This window comes from Rana temporaria, chromosome 2 (genome assembly GCF_905171775.1).
Source record: "Rana temporaria chromosome 2, aRanTem1.1, whole genome shotgun sequence".
Lineage (NCBI taxonomy): Eukaryota > Metazoa > Chordata > Amphibia > Anura > Ranidae > Rana > Rana temporaria.
Genome location: NC_053490.1, coordinates 146,721,517 through 146,738,855, shown reverse-complemented (window position 1 = coordinate 146,738,855; position 17,339 = coordinate 146,721,517). Strand labels below are relative to the sequence as shown.

Here is a 17,339-nt window from a genome sequence, read left to right as displayed (position 1 = left end):
TTTTTCTATCGGTTTTTTAACCATACGAAAAATTTAAAACAGGTTCTATTTTTTTTCACCGATGGGAAAAAAACTGATGGGGCCCACACACGATCGGTTCGTCCGATGAAAAGGGTCCATCGGTCCGTTTTCATCAGACGAACCGATCGTGTGTACAGGGCATTAGGCTCCATGCACACTGAAGCTCAAAAACTGCAGTTTATTGGCGTTTAGGTGTTTTTTATTCAAAAGCCCATAAACTGCACTCTATGCCTATGTGTCCATGCACACATGGACGTTTTTTAGCATTAATGAGCAGTGGAGATTATGGGCTTTTTTTTTAACGCAAGAAATTCACGCTCAAAGTGCCGTTTTCCAGCAGGAAAAAACGATAAAAACCGCAAAACGCCGAAAAACGCAGCTCGCCAGCGTTTTTTTATCAATTGAAAAAAAAAGGTAAAAACCGCTAACACTGAAAAATGCTAATAAACGCTATTGCAAAACCGCCAAATAACGTTGAAAGGCTCCCTGCAAAGCTACTGGCGTTTTTTATAGCTTTTTTTAGCGTCCAGTGTGTAAAGAGGAACTGCAGTCTGCTCACATAATTTATAATAAAAACATCTTTTCCATTCTGAAGCTTCCCTCCAACCACTTTGCATATTATTTTATATAGACTGTGATTCTGTACTGAAATATGCTGCTGAGTCAGACTCCACTGAGTCTGGCTGCAACCATTGTAACTGTGGGCAGCTGTAGCTTCTACCTGTTTACTTCCTGGATTTACACAGACACACAGAGGCACAACTCAACATCTGCAGCCCTCATTGGCCCTCTAAAGACTTACCCCTCCTACCTTCCTGGCAAACTCTCACAAGAGTGAGAGAGAGCTGTGAATGATGTCATAAGCCTAGGCTAATGACCAGACAAAAGACGAAGTGGGCTGTATAAGGTATTGGGATGAAAGAAAAATCCTGGATCGCCGCACTCCTCAAAAAACGATGTCTTTATTCAAAACATGAAAAAACAACAACAATTCAAATGGAATAAACAGCCAAATATAAGGTATTAACTGGCAGAAAAAAAAAAAGTTTTACTATCCAAATTTAAAACAACAAGGGCAGAAGATTAAATAAATGGAATGTTGAAAAAAAAGACCGAAGGTCTGAGTTTGTTGTCCATCTTCATAACAATATGGTGAATACCAGTGCTTTATTACAGCTTTAAATAAAGAAAAAACTGTCAGAATCAATAGATCTTATGAAACATGGAGACACAGTAAAACCTTGGTTTGCGAGCATAATTCTTTCCAGAAACATGCTTGTAATTAAAAGCACTTGTATATCAAAGCATTTTTTTTACAGGGTATAAAAGAGAAGAGAGGAACCTCTGAGGCCCCATACAGACGACCGAACATGTCTGCTGAAACTGGTCCGTGGACCAGTTTCAGCAGACATGTTCGGTCGTCTGTACAGCCGGGCCTTTTTCGAGCGGGCAAATATTTCTAAACATGTTTAGAAACATGCCCGCTGGAATCCAGTCCGTCGGACATGTTCGGTCGTCTGTACAGACCTACCGTACATGTCCGAGCGGCCGCCATCCCTCGTATGCGTCGAATTACTTTGACGCATGCGTGGAAGCATTTAACTGCCAGGGCCACGCACGTCGCCGCGTATCGAGTACGCGTGGATTTCTGTATGATGGTGAGTACAGCCATCATACGGAAATCTCCGGGCAGACATGTACGCTGAAAACGGTCCGTTTTCATCGTACATGTTTGCTCATCTGTACGGGGCCTAAGAGGAGCAATAAGTTGCTAAGTGTTGTACCTTCAATAAATGTAACCATATTGCTACACTTAGAGGCTCCTCTCTTCTTTTTTTATACTCAGTTGTGACATGACGCTAGTCTTATATCAAGACACCACTTGTATATCAAGGCAAAATGTATTAAAACATTTTGCTTGTCTTGTACTGTATATACAGGGTGGGCCATTTATATGGATCCACCCGGGTGGGCCATTTATATGGATACACCTTAATAAAATGGGAATGGTTGGTGATATTAACTTCCTGTTTGTGGCACATTAGTATATGCAAGGGGGGAAACTTTTCAAGATGGGTGGTGACGATGGCGGCCATTTTGAAGTTGGCCATTTTGAATCCAACTTTTGTTTTTGGTGTATCCATATAAATGGCCCACCCTGTAGATTTCACCGTTTATAAAATAAGCCAAAAGGTAAGCACTTACCCACGTAGGCATGTCAGTTACATAAACATACTGGGAACAGTACAAAGTTAGGCTCCATTCACACCTAGGCGACAAAACGGCCGACGCCCGACACGCCGGAGGGGCGAATTTGCATTGATGTCTATGAGATGGTTCACATCTCACGCCGAACGCCGAAACGCCATACGCCTGAAAACAAGTCCCGGACCCTTTTTTTCAGGCGGCATTGGCATTCGGCCATAGACATCAATGCAATGTCTTGTTAAAAAAAAAAAAAAAATTAACAAATCACGGCAAAATACGCCGCGTACGCGGCGTTACAGTGTGAATGCGGGCTTAAGGTCAATGTATCTTCTGTGTTGCCTTGTTACATTTTCACTGCTAAATAGAAACATTACAACAATAACGTTGTCGCTCTCATAATAAAAAAAGGTGCCTTTACTGCACATCACAAGTAACCTGTATGCAGCTATAGCCAGAGCAGGGAAGGCAGAGACAGAAAGACAATGAATAGGGGTCATAATACACAGACGTGTAGGAATAGATCACAGCTGATGTATAAGGAACAGTACATAAGTGGATCAAGCTTTGGAGATGAAGGGAAAACGTGCCATGTCATTTATTGCTTTATAGGAAGAAAGATTGGAGGATAAATTGCAGTCTGCAGATGAAAGGCTGCAATATCAAGAAGTTGAAGGTTACAACAGACGGAACATAAAAAGGTTAGACAATTTAAATAGGTATCACTTGCCTCCCTGCTGAATGCTGAACTACTACATGGAATAGACACAGCCCAATGACAGGTTATGTCACATGCTCTAAATGGAAAAGATTGCGATTTCGGGAAACTGAAGGGTTTCTGATGTTAGCGCTGATAACACTATATCTTATAATTTGTTTTATTGCCTTTTCGATTTCCTACAAAACCGGATTGTAGGTGTCCTCAGCAAGGTCAAACATTAATGATTATATCTTCTCAGGCTATTCTTTCTATGACATTGCCTTGGATTGCAAGCATAATTAGTTCCGGAAACATGCTTGTAATCCAAAGCACTTTTATATCAAAGAGAATTTCCCCATAAGAAATAATGGAAACTCAAATGATTTGTTCCGCAACGTGTACAATATGACCTCAGGTCCATGTGACCCTGACCATGTCACATACGATTATAATGTACGGGTTCCTTGTTGCTTCATACTTGTCAATTTATATAAAAATTGTGATACAATAATCAATCAAAAAGGTCAACCCAGGACACTAGTAAAATGCCACTTTAGGCCCTGAGACTTTCCATAGATCTGCTTTGGTCGGTGCCATTTGATTTTGACCACAAAAGGCCTTTAACATTTTTGATGATACAAGCATTTTGAGTTATCTACCTTCATAGGTTATTTGAGCACATCTGTTTATATTCAGGATAATTCAATGAACAGTGTGCAGCGCAAAGTGCTAGGCATACAGTCCACTCATTCATTGCAACTAATCAAAACTCACTGTTCTGTACTCAGACCAGTACAAAATAGGTTCTGATTTGCTCTGATCAGTGCTGCATTGTAGAGAGAACTGTTGGCACCACCCCCTTTGTGATGTCACCAACCGAGGGCATGCTGGGTCAGTGACATGACAAGGGGATGGTTCCACCCAGTGACATCAAGCCCTTAGTTATTTAACCACTTGACGTCATTATACTGTGGCAGGTCGGCTCGTTCTCGCGTATCGACGTCATTGTACATCGGCTCCGGAACTCTATATTGTGAGCGCATGCGCGCCCACTGGCCAACGGGGGAGCCAATCTGCGGGTGGGGCGGACTTAAAATGTCCGCCGGCCAACGGTCATCGTTCCCTGCAGTGACAGAACAGGGATCTGCCTGTGTAAACAAGGCAAATCTCCGTTCTGACAGGGGAGATTACACAGATCCTGTCTTTTTGCTATGCAGGAAGACAAATCTGTGTGTTTCCCCAGGCAGCCCAACCCCCATACAGTTAGAAAACACCTGCAGGAAACACATTTAACCCCTTGGCCGCCCCTGATGATAACACCTTTCCTGCCAGTGTCATTTGTACAATAACAGTGCATATTTGTAGCACAGATTACTTTAATAATGTCACTGGTTCCCAAAAAAGTGTCAAAAATGTCAGTTAAGCATCCGATTTGTTGGCTACAATTACAGTCTGTTACAGCCCCGCTAAAAATAGCACATTACCGATATTACTAGTAAAAAATAAAAATAATAATAATAATAATAATAATAATAATAAATGCCATAAATCTATTCCCTATTTTGTAGAAGCTATAACTTTTGGCCAAACCAATCATTTAACACTTATTGCGATTTTTTTACCAAAAATATGTAGAAGAATATAGCGGTCTAAACTGAGGAAGAAATTCTTTTTTTTTTATATTTTTTGGGGGGATATTTATTATTGAAGAAAAATTACCGCGCAATTGTCAGTTTAAGCGACGCAGTGCCATATTGCTAAAAAATTGCCTGGCCATTAAGGGGGTAAACCCTTCCGGTCCTTAATGGGCTTGTAAAGCCTCGTGTTTTTTCACCTTAATGCATAGGATGCATTGCACTGTCCGGCTCCCCCGAGCCCCCGTTTTTCTTATCTGAGCCCTGAACTTCCGTGGGGGCGATCCCACGTCGTTCTCCCCATGGCTTCCCGTCTCTTCATTGGATAGAATGATAGCAGCGCAGCCATTGGTTCCCGCTGCTGTCACTCAAATCCAATGACATGGCTGCCAGGGGACGGGGCCGAGTCATAAACTGGGCGGCTATGAACGTCAAGTGTATGACAGGGGAGCGCACCCGCAAGGTAACCCCCTCAGGAGAGAGCTTCCCAGAGGGGGTTATCTATTGCAGGGGAGGAGCTGCGAGAGCCATCGTCGGACCCCAGAAGGGGACAATCAGGGCCACTCTGTGCAAAACGAACTGCACAGTGGAGGTATGTATGATATGTTTGTTATTTTTTTTTTTTAAACGTGAACCCATAGTTTTACTTTAGGTGGTTAAGAGCTGTCAGACAGTGGAGCTGGCAGATAGTGGGAGCCTCTGTCGGGACTGAAGGGTTTTTATTTTCTTTAAGTCAGCGGTGGTGGCGGAACAGATGATGGATCTACAGCAAGGGACATTTTTTTTATTTATTTTTTTTACTTGGTATGGATTTGGGGGGGGGGGGCACCATTTTTCCCCCACATTTTGGCACGCGGTTTCCCTTGAAATCCATACCAGACCCAGAGGGCTTGGTATGGATTGGGAGAACCCCCACGCCATTTCTTTTCACATTTTTGTACTGCCAGCGCTGACAGCTGATGACTCACTCACTCAGCTAATCACTGGTTGTTAAGGACACTGGCAGGTCTCGGATTAAAAAAATACTAAATGCTGGACACCGTAGAGTATAGTAGAGTTTAGGATCTGTCAGCATTTTTTCTGCCAAAACACTGCTGCTCCAGAATGTGATGGCAATGGGGTTTTTTTCTGCCACTAAACCCTCCTGGCAAAAAACATTGATAAAAGCCTATGTGTGCATGAACACATAGGATAACATGCACAGGAGTTTAGAGGCAGTTAAAAATGTCTGACACTCAAAACAGCAACTGTAAAAAAAAACACCCAGTGTGTATGAGGCCAAAATTGGGGAACACACATTAAAGAAGGAGCTTGTATTATGTACACCACCTTTCATAGTACTAAGGATTTTTATATATATAATATATATATATAGTAGCCATTTTAAATACAAAGGTTGCAATTTGTACTCTATGGGACATTTACTACTGTACTCATTTACAAATGCTGATGTTAAATGTCAACACCAAAAAAAATTTACTTCCCTTTGTACAGATCATAAAACCTTTATATTACTACAGTTATGCAGTATGCCCAAAACATCTAAGCTGTTAAAACCATGGCAGAATTTTCTTTGTTTCAAACTGAACTTTCAGTGGAGAAATTGAATGAAAATAATTTTTGACACATAACAAGCCATAGGATTCCTAAGATATTGGTAAAAACTTTGTCACGTTTTCTTCTTTACAGTATTGGTATTTAGCTGGTAACAGTTTTCAACAGGACCGTCAGATGACTGGTTGTCAGAAAAGTGATTTGGTAGAGAGATGTAAAAACTGCCAAGCTCTGTGTACACATTTATTTAAAGAGACATTATACAAAAGTTGTATTTATTTAAAAAAATAATGCATGGTAATATAGCCATCGATGGACAGATGTCTTGTCAAAAAGGATGAGCAGGTAGACACCTGTCTGTCATCTTTACCACGCTGACCAGCTGCAGATTAGCATCCAGCAGAATGGTGTATGAATGGTTAGCATTACCAGATTGCACAGACATTTTCCAACTTTTTAATTGAAAATATTTACTTGCATCGTTTCCACTGTTATTGCCCCATAAGGGCAACCTTGCTATAAACAATATAACAAACCTAAAAGTGATAAGGTATCCTCTAAGGCCCCTTTCACACCTGCGGACCGTACGTCCGCTTTTTCATCCATCCGCGGGTGTCAGCGGATTTTCATCCACCAACACGATCTCATCCGGGTCCGCTCAGCTCTGATTCTGCAGACGGAGGAAATCCTATTTTTTCATCTGTCTGCGGATTGGATCGGGTGAACATGGACAGACGGTCCTTGTTCATCCGATCCCCCCATAGGGAAGAGGTGTGCAGGGACCGCTCTGTCATCTGCCGGCTCAGCAGGGATCAGCGGAGCGATCCCCGCAGAGCAAGCGGAAGTTCACAGGGCGGATCATCACAGATCCGTACCGTGTGAAAGGGCCCTTAAATATACAAATGTAGACAAAAAAATCTGGTGATTAATGTCCACACACACACACACACACACACATTTCAATCTACTTTACATTGAAATCCTTCCAATGTTCTGTCAATTGACAATTCACTCAGTGTGATATACATTTCTATAATAGTGCTGTCCTTATCCATCAACGTTATGTACATACAGATGAACTTGTTGGTGATACAGTCATGCTCGAAATTGTTGGAACCCCAGGAATTTTTCCAGAAAATCAAGTATTTTTCACAGGGCGGTATTAACCCTATCGGGCGCTAGCGGGGGTTAATATCGCACCGCTAGTGGCCGAATCCCGCGGCAAAGTGTCGCTATTTTTAGCGGCACTATACCACCACCGTGGCTCCCGCCCCAGTGTGAAAGGGGCCTTAGTCTTTGCATTGGGTGTCTGTGTGTGCCACACTAAGCATGGACAACAGAAAGAGGAGTAGAGAACTGTCTGAGGACTTGAAAACCACAATTGTGGAAAAACATCAACAATCTCAAGGTTACAAGTCCATCTCCAGAGATCTACATTTGCCTTTGTCCACAGTGCGCAACATTATCAAGAAGTTTTCAACCCATGGCACTGCAGCTAATATCTCTGGATGTGGACGGAAGAGAAAAATTGATGAAAGGTTGCAACGCAGGATAGTCCGGGTGGTGGATAAGCAGCCCCAAACAAGTTCCAAAGAAATTCAAGCTGTCCTGCAGGCTCAGGGAGCATCAGTGTCAGCGCCAACAATCCATCGACTTTTAAATGAAATGAAATGCTATGGCAGGAGACCCAGGAGGACCTCACTGTTGACACAGAGACATAAAAAAGTAAGACTACAGTTTGCCAAAATGTACTTGAGTAAGCCAAAATCCTTCTGGGAAAACGTCTTGTGGACAGATGAGACCAGGATAGAGCTTTTTGGTAAAGCACATCATTCTACTGTTTACCGAAAATGGAATGAGGCCTACAAAGAACAGAACACAGTACCTACAGTGAAATATGGTGGAGGTTCAATGATGTTTTGGGGTTGTTTTGCTGCCTCTGGCACTGGGTGCCGTGAACGTGTGCAAGGCATCACGAAATCTGAGGATTACCAAAGGATTTTGGGTCGCACTGTAGAGCCCAGTGTCAGAAAGCTGGGTTTGCGTCTGAGATCTTGGGTCTTCCAGCAGGACAATGACCCCAAACATACGTCGAAAAGCACCCAGAAATGGATGGCAACAAAGCGCTGGAGAGTTCTAAAGTGGCCAGCAATGAGTCCAGATCTAAATCCCATTGAACACCTGTGGAGAGATCTTAAAATTACTGTTGGGAAAAGGCGCCCTTCCAATAAGAGATACCTGGACCAGTTTGCAAAGGAAGAGTAGTCCAAAATTCCGGGTGAGAGGTGTAAGAATCTTATTGATGGTTATAGGAAGCGACTGATTTCAGTTATTTTTTTCAATGGGTGTGCAACCAAATATTAGGTTAAGGGTGCCAAGAATTTTGACCAGCCCATTTTTGGAGTTTTGTGTGACATTATGTCCAATTTGCTTTTTTTCCTCCTTGTTTTTGTTTTTTCCAATACACACAAATGGAATAAACATGTGTATAGCAAAACATGTGTTACTGCAATACTTTTCTGTGAGAAATACTTTTTTCTGGAAAAATTCCTGGGGTGCCAACAATTTCGAGCATGACTGTATAAAGCACCCAAAATCCCAGTGCTACAAATATGAATTGTCTTTTCCAGTGCTCCGCCACACAGTGACTTTAGGAAGTACCCGTACCTGGTTCTTAGACCTATATGCTACATCTAATATAGCTTGCCCCCCAAAATTGGGGGTAATCAGATGTTTTTAGGATGGTCTGTGATTTTCACCTTTAAGTATCATCTCCAACAGTCACACCCACTTGTAATCAAGTTCTATAGAGAAGGGCTCAAAACCACAAATAGACCACCATAGTGTAGTATGTTAAAAAAAACAGCACAAATTATTATAGATAAAGTATTGCACTCACAAAAATAATACTTGTATAAAACACATTCAAATGAGCAACACTAACCCAATATGTAGCAGATCAAACTTGCCGCTATGCCTCGTGTTCATCTGTAACGTCAACTGGCTCCTCCCCACGCGTATCGTCACTAACCACGTGACTTCATCAGGGGTCACACTCACTGTGGTGAAGCACTGAAAAAGACAAATTATATTTGTAGCACTGTAATTTTGGGTGCTTTATGTCACCAACAAGTTCATCTGCATGCACATAAAACTTTTATGGATAAAGACAATGCTATTATAGGAATGTATATCACACTGAGTGAATCATCAATTGACAGAACATTGGAAGGATTTTCATCTATCTGTGTGTAGACATTAGACACTGTAGACATTTGTATATTTAAGAAGATACCTTTTCACTTTTAAGTTTGTTATATTTCTATACTAATGCACAGATTACATTGCTTATTTCACATATACATTGGTTTATACAGCAGCGCATCACGTCTCATGTTTTAGATCACTTTAAATGTTAACATTTTTATTCACTACAAGCTGCAGCATGTTATTGAACTCAATTTTAAGCTGTATTAGTGTGTCATTTTTTGTTTTGTCTCTAGGCCATTTTTTTTTTTACATTTGTCAAAAAGGGATGAGGATCCTTTGAAGAATATAATTATTCAGTACATGTAATTATATACTAGAAAGCCTAAGTATTCAGAGTCTTGACCGTAAGCAACATTAGTGTGTCAGCCGGTCTACATTAAATGCAAAGCAGTTTTCTTCCTCAGCATGTCCCAGCTCACTCAAATCACGCACACACCTGCTCTTTTATGACCAGGTTTCCAGCATTTAGGACTGGATGAATTCTAGTCTGCAGGCATTTCTTTTCAAATCTGCAGCAAATTGTGAAAGCACAGCATGGAACTCTGCCTGTTTGCTATATCTAAAGACTGTGCAGAAAAAGAGGTTTTCATGACAGTCCTGTACTTTGTTGATCAATGCTGTCAATGGTCAATGCTGATTATGACAAGTTAGGAACCAGTGTTTCTGTCCACCCAGCCTCTTTACTATGATCACAGCTGTCATATTTTCTTATATACACCCACACATAGTAGTACTGGTCAAAGCGTTTGGTAAAAAAAACGAAATATTTGCTGAGATTATCTGCATTTGCAAAATGTCCCCTGTTTATTTGTTAGACTACTTTTAATATTAAATAAAGCTGGTGATCATGAAATAGTGTTTTTTGACCTGGGGGGGTTGAGAGGAAGTCCCGCCGCCGCCCGGAAGCGCTGCCTAGATGGGGCAAGTGCGGGGCTGGTGACCGGGGGGTTGGGGTGTCTGTGACCTGACCAACTGGGGGGAAGGTGGGGGCGGTGGGTTGATTGTTTGCCACCCCCCCCAGTCAGATGGTCACAGACACCCCAACCCCCCCTGGTTGGTCGGTCACCAGCCCTGCATTTGCCCCATCTAGGCAGCGATTCCTCCAGGCGGCAGCATCAACCTGCGTCGTCTTCTTCTCGACTTCAGCAGCTTCCGCTGAATAGGAATGCTTCTCCTCTTGGCCAATCAGGTGACCGGTCTTCAATTCCCGATTGTCTGGGAGGAGAATCAGGACGACAATAGCAAATATTTATTCACTATTGTCACACAACTGGGTGGGCTCGGGGTGCCATGCTCTGCGCCCAGAGCCCACCCTTTTTGAAGCCAATTAGAGCCTCAGGCTCTAATCACAAGCTTCTAAAAAACGAAAACCCCATTGGAATCCATGCGTTTGGTGCTCTGCATGTTTATTAGGAGCCAGGCGCATAGATTAGGGGCGCAGCGCCCCTGCGCCCCATATGGACGGGCCGCCACTGCTAAAATACAAGCTAAGCCCAGCTTCCCTCCATGGGCTGACAATGCTGAGCCTTGCTTGTGAAGTCTGCTGCTTGAGTATAGCAAACTATACTGGTGTAGGCACCCTCTGCTGATCTCTCCAATGCCAACAGCTGGTACACCTCCAGGCAATGACCTAAGGGCACTTTGCACACTTAAATCGGAGCGCAACTCATAAGGGGAAGCTCCCCACATTTGGCACCTTTTTGGGGGGGGGGGGAGCAGGTATCTGGTTTTGACGGGTACCCGCTCCCACTTCCGGGTCACCGAAAGTCGGTGCTGCTCTATACAGGGCCTGCGCACCGACGTTCGGCAACTCGTGACGCGTAGTATGTGACGGTCGGAAGCCTGTCAATCAGATAGGAACGCCCAGTCCCTCAGAAGACATACCCGAAAGCGGCGGTGAAAATAAGGTATGTACGGGGAAAAAAAAAACAGCCGATTGTCATTAGGACAATTTGGCTGAATGTAATGTTAAAAATGTATTTTTTGGGTGAACCTCCACTTTAAAGCAGAACTTCTCCTTTTGGTGGAGCTCTGCTTTGAGCAAGGTACCCACAGACCCTAAAATGTCTGGTTTAGCAGGAACCCGGCAGACGCTCAGCCTGCATCTACTGCTGACTGTTCAACAGAAGCCGATCTAACCATGGGCTTCTGACAAACAGTTTTGCTGGAAAACCAGCATTTGATCAGAGCGTAAAGCCAATGGCTGCAGCACTGATCTGTGAAACTTCATTGAATAAGTCAAGTGTGGAGATGGGCAGTAAACAGTCGCATTTAGAATCATTGTTTGCTTTTTATTATAGAATAGCTCCTTTTTCAAAGTCAAATTTTTTCTTAGTGGCAGAATTTACAAGAGTTCTAAAGAAAATTATAGTTAATATGCCAGTAGAAAGACATATCTGAAAACGTGCACTCAATCAAACCTTGTAATGGAAAACAGATTATTTTATTGTGCTGCAAAAAAATACAAATTGCCATACTTAACTCAATAGCTGAAGTAGGTGAACAAAAATGTTTAGAATGTTGACAAGTCAATATAATATATTAGGCGCAAAGCACCCATTTCCTAACCACTGTCACACTAATGTGTCCATTATAACAACGTATTCCTTATATTGTAAAATAATAATTTGCTATCACCCTAAAGTGATACTAAAAATCTAAATCTAAATCAGGTTATACTTACCTGCTCTGTTTCAGGGGTTTAGCACAGAGCAGCCCAGATTCTCCTCTTCTCGAGTCTCTCTTCGGTGCTCCTGGCCCTCCATCCTGTCGAGTGCCGCAATACCATGCAGCCTGCTATATGGGCAAACGAGCCGCGTCGCAGCTCCGTGTCCATTCAAACACGGAATTGTGGCCCATCAGCCCCACCCCCTTTGACTGTCAGCAGCAGGAGCCAATGGAACCGCACTGCTGTCTCAGCCAATGAGGAGCCGAGGGTCTCATGCAACATCACTGGATCTAGATGGGGCTCAGGTAAGTATTAGGGGGGCTTCTGCACACAGAATAATAAAATTCATTAAGATAAAAAACACCTTCTGCCTTTACAATCGCTTTAAAAATACCGTATTTATCGGCGTATACGGCGCACTTTTTTGCCCTTTTTCAGGGCAAAATCGCAGGTGCGCGATATACGCCGATACCCGCTTTCCTGCGCCGAGTATGAAAACTGCGCCGACATATACCGAGCGCAGTACACTCGTGTATAGTCGGGCAGTCTCGGCTCCTCCCGCGCTCACGTCCTGGACGTACAGGACGTCAGCGCGAGAGTAACCGAGCCTGCCCGACCATACACGAGTACTGCGCTCTGTATATGTCGGCGCAGTATTCAAACTCGGCGCGGGAAAACGAGCAGGGAGGACACGAGGACGCCGCAGAAGGACGCCGGACCCGACGAAGAGGCCCCCTGAAGCCGCAGACGGACCCGACGAAGAGGACACCCGAAGCCGCAGACGGACGCCGGACCCGACGAAGAGGACACCCGAAGCCACAGACGGACGCTGGACCCGACGAGGCCGCCGATGGACGCCGTGCAAGACACCAAAACTGCAAGTACAATTCCACAGGAATTTCGGGCAACTTTAGGGGTGCGCGCTATACCCCAATAAATACGGTAGTCTGTATTTTCCATTATGTTGGTGTTTTTATTATTACTCATACAATGTTTTATACATTTTACACAATTAAAAATGCAGCTTATTTACAGTATTTCCTACACTTTTTTTTGTAGAGTATTAAATAGTTCTTGAAGTAAAGAAGGGTTTTTGAAGAAAAAATCCACCCCCCATCCCTGCAATCTTCTGGTGCGCCAGGGATTGATAGAACTGTTACATTGCAAAAGCACTATGAGCTGTAATGACTCTACAAATCCCATAATGCCTCTGCCTCTAGGAGTCATGCCTGTGATTGTCAGGGTCTTGCAATGGCTTATTTTTTTTAGGGTTACAAACGCTTTAAGATTATATATATATATCTTAGTTAAAATCATAATCTTAATTAAAATCTGTATTTGCTGCCAAACCACCCATACTACATAACTGATACTGCCCTCATTTACCACCAAGATCATTTAACAATTCACGTATCAGAATTAGCAATTAGTGTTACAACAATACAGCCATGGTTACCCGATATGTCATTGACTACCCTTTAATAGGGTATCAAACTTGTCCCCCTTACTTCCCTGAGCCGTGGACGCCCCGTAGGGGCGTCCGGTGCAGGGGAGGCCATCATGGGTCGCGGATTGGCCTTGTAAATGCCTATATTTGCAATACCCATTTCTCAGAGTAGTGACTGTTTGTACCCATTTATTTTTATGTTACGGAATGTGTGTATTCTTTATTTTACAGATCAGGTCGCCCTTTGTCGGGCGCTCGATCAGATTCTGTTGACTTTGTTTATACTTGTCTAAAAAATACAATACAACTTTATTGAACCTAATAGGGTATCAATGGCATATCAGTCACTTTTCTATAACCTACTCTTTTGACAGTTCGAGAGGATCCCTAGGCTGGCAGTGTGACATTTCAGATTGCAGCCAGTCTCAGAAATACCTTAGTGGAGCAAGAGCATTTCATTGGTTAGTAGACTATTATTCTCTGGTACTACAGGTATAAAGAAAAAATAAATAAAAAAAAAAAAAAAAAAAGGTGTCCACGTACAGTACACAAGTATCAGGAATTGAGGAATTATTTTAGTTGTCCAATTTTCAGAAGCAATTATTTGGCTATGCTCCCTTTAAATGAGGTATAAAAAGGGGAAAATGTTTTTACAGCATACGAGTCCAACCTTCAAATTACTATACAGCACAGTATGGATGATTCAGTCTTCTTTTATCTGGGTATAAAATCATTACTTATACTCCTATAGTAAATGCATTCTTCTGCAGGGCTTGGATTCCATTTAAACACTTACTTTCATCTCGACAACATAGAATCCTTCCAGCTTCCTGGAAAATGTTAGCAAACAATTCAGTCAATGTTCAGAATTTTTTTTATCTGTGATAGCGATTTATACACACAAAGATTAAGAGGCTTTTCAAGTGTTCCAATTAAGTGTTAAAGGAGTTGTAAAGGAAAAAAATGTTTTGCTGAAATGACTGTGTATAGGGTATAGAGACATAAAAGTTAACGGATTCCTTTTAAAAATGATTAAAAATAGATAAAAATCAATCATATAATGTACCTGTAGTTTCAGTTTCGTTTTTCACGCTTCTGTGAAGTACAGAGACACAGAGCCAATAGAGGGCAGTGATGGTTTGTAAAATGAAAGTGATTGGTTCTGAGGGGTTTAAGACACACAGTAATCACACCTCCTTGATTAGTGCCACAGAGAGAAAGCTCCCATGACTTTTTTCATCAGGAAACAGACTGTTCAGAACAGAGAAAAATTACAGCAACATCATAGCAAAAACGAACAATGAGGACATGAAACCAGGACTGCAGTAAGGTAAAGGAAGCTATTTAGCTAAAAAAAAAAAAAAAAAAAAAATTCCTTTAGTGATCCTTTAACCCCATTCATTTGGCCTGGTACTCCCAATGATCAGCTGTTCCTGGCATCATCAACTGTTGGCGTTGCTTAACTTCGGTACGCCATGACACAATGCCAGACAAAACTAGACAGCACACAACTGAGAAATATGAATATTTCTTTCAAATTCATGAAAGTGTTGAAACTGCAATTATAACAGGAATCCACAAAAGCCATTTTTTCTTTACACAATACATATATTTCCATTATTCTCCATCCTAGGCTTAATCACAAGTAGTTCTCAGTAGATCACACTTTTGTCAGACTTCCAATTTCTCTCAAAGCTTTTAAAAATGAAATATTCCATTACATTCCCCCTCGAGGCTGCTGTATGGAAGTGCAAGAATGGATGCGATAGTAAAGCTCTTTAAAAGCCCAAGCCAATGTAAACATCATGTAGGATGACCATTCAGCGTCACAACTCTGGACATGACCGTGTATATATGTATTCTTTAACTTGATTGATTGATTGATTGATTTAATAGATTTATAATGCGCCAAATACTGACCCGTCAGGGCAGTGTCTAAGCGCAGGCGTCAATGTCACAATAAGATATTTCAGGCTTATTTAATAAAGTAAAAGGGATATCTGGAAAGTACTAGATCTCATAGCAACCAATCATGAATTGTCTCATTGTTTTGATGGTTCTAATCCGAAGATATTTTTTACTGTCTTATAAAAGGATCGCCAGATACTGAAAATAGTTAAAATGTATATACACACACACACACACACACACACACACACAGATATCAAAAGCAAGTGGATAAGCTACAAAACGGACTACTAACCTGTTGTCATACAAAATCCAGGTGTTGAGGGATTTTTTTTTTGCACGGAATATTCAATTTTTTTGAGGTCATTCGTTTTTGTTATATTTTTTTTGTCACTAGATATCATCTGTGGCTTGGCTTGGCTTGGCTTGATGCTGGCTGTATGTGTGAGCGGTCCTTGCTATTCTCCCCTTTGTATGGGCATGATGCTGTGCTGTGCCCTTGGTAACTGGATGGATACTACTACAAACCTTGAATTGTAGGCCGACTGATGCTGCGGAATATGTTGGATATACACTTTACATTATTGACCACATATGCATGTTTGTTTCTAGAAATGTCTCTGTTCTACTTACCCTACACCCCTGAAGAAAGGATTAGATCCTGAAACGTGTCGGGTGATTCCAGTTGATTGGCCGTTGTTGGACCAGGTTTTGAGGTCAACAGATATTGTAGAACATTGTTCATGTATACAATTGCTTGCCGTCGTACTAGATCATCAGCCTCCAATTATTTTTAAACATTTTGTGTAAAAAATTTGTACTGAGTTTTTACATTGTAATGTTATTTTTGAGTTTTGGATATACAAGGGCCTATAAAGTCCTTTAGTGCGGTCTCTGCTCTTTTTCTGTTTGATTCCAAATCCAGTGTGTCCAAAGAGTGTATACTATAGATGGCTATATAGGTTAAAGTAACAAAATAAATGGTGTGAGATCATGCCTCTGCCTGCCCCAGGATGGAGAGAGGAAGTCCAATCACTACATGCATGTAGCTGGAAGGAGGAATGCATGCTGGCACAGCATTGGTCCTGTTGATGTCTTATATCTGGAAACAAAATTGTATACAGTCAAACCTTGGAAAGTTTATTTTTCTCCCGCCTTGTGATGGACATTTCATTTGTATGCTGTGGACATCAGCCACAGCAATAATGTACCTCAGATCTTGTTATCATTATTTTGCATTTTTATGCATGGAATGTATGACAAGTAATCACACACAGAAGCATGATTTGTAACCCGTGTAACCCCTCTGTCCTTGGGCATTCCTGCAAGACTGATTTTAAACTGAATAATAATTCATATTTTTTTTACTGTGCATTTTTATCAGCGTCCTTTCCTTTTCCTGATATGAGCAACAGCAATGGAAATCATCCTGGCTCTCAGCTCTTTTTCATGATACTACTCAAGCCACATTGTAATCAACATCTTACTTAAAGCGAGATAATATAATGACATTCTAACACTTCCAGAGTTGGCATGCAGTCAAAAGCTGAGTGCTACACATCGGAGATAGCTGACTCTGGGCTTGTGTTCAGGCTAATTTTTAGCTTTCACTCTTAAAATGTAATTGCAGTAATACTTTGCTGTTGAGCCATGTACAGCATAGGTAGCTGCATGAATCAGTTGGGTAGATTCAGGTACAGGTGCGCAATTTTAAGACGGCGCAGCCTAGCGGGTTTACACTACGCCGCCTTAAGTAAGAGAGGCAAGTACATGCAGTGGCGGGACAAGGTCTTCCAGCGCCCAGGGCAAAGATGCCAAACTGCGCCCCCCCTTTCCCTTAGGGTTAGGGTCTGGGTGCCCTCCATCCCTGCAATAAACCATTGCGCCAGGGGCAGCCGACCCTCCTGCCCACCCCTTGTCCCGGCCCTGAGT

General features: G+C 42.1%; 1 protein-coding gene across 1 annotated transcript in view; it reads right to left on the bottom strand.

Annotated features, from left to right (window-relative positions):
• ENOX1 (ecto-NOX disulfide-thiol exchanger 1) overlaps window positions 1-9,203 on the bottom strand; it is a 641,692-nt gene extending 632,489 nt beyond the window's left edge. The window contains exon 1 of the mRNA XM_040341292.1: window positions 9,059-9,203. The gene's annotated coding sequence lies outside the window, so the exon portion shown is untranslated. The remainder of the gene's footprint in view (window positions 1-9,058) is intronic.
• Window positions 9,204-17,339: the final 8,136 nt, after the last annotated feature.